The following is a 529-nucleotide window of genomic DNA, read 5'->3' as shown; positions in this document are numbered from 1 at the left end:
AAATTAATTAAACTTAATATAAGGGAAAGGTAAAAGTAATAGAAAGTAAAAGATAAAAAAGAATAAAAGGAAAGTAAGATTATATAAGCTACTTAAGTTAATTAATAAACTAATAGAAAGATTAAAGACTAATAAAGAAATAGTAAAACCTTATTCTCTAACTTTAGACACCTTAAATAAAGTATTCTATACTTATAGATTAGAGTAAAGAAATATGAAATAACTAATAAAGTTAGTTTAATTATAGTAGAGGGATGATCACTATAAATAATAAATTATTAAGGATAAGGTCTTTATTATAGATTATTAGCTAAGTTAAATCTCTTTAAGTTATATCTATATATAGAGGTATAAAGATAGAATCCACCTTATCTAAAACTTTAGCTATCCTTAAGATTACCTCACTAGGTTAATTTGACCTTAATTAATTCTCCTTACTTACTTACTCATGCAGCTCATCTCTCTTATTAGATTCTATCTTAATTAATTCTCCTTACTTACTTACTTATATAGCTTATCTCTCTTACTA

This window comes from Aspergillus viridinutans (assembly GCF_018404265.1).
Source record: "Aspergillus viridinutans IFM 47045 DNA, scaffold_5, whole genome shotgun sequence".
In the NCBI taxonomy this organism is placed as follows: domain Eukaryota; kingdom Fungi; phylum Ascomycota; class Eurotiomycetes; order Eurotiales; family Aspergillaceae; genus Aspergillus; species Aspergillus viridinutans.
The sequence above is the reverse complement of the archived record's forward strand: the minus strand, read 5'-3'. Positions refer to the sequence as shown.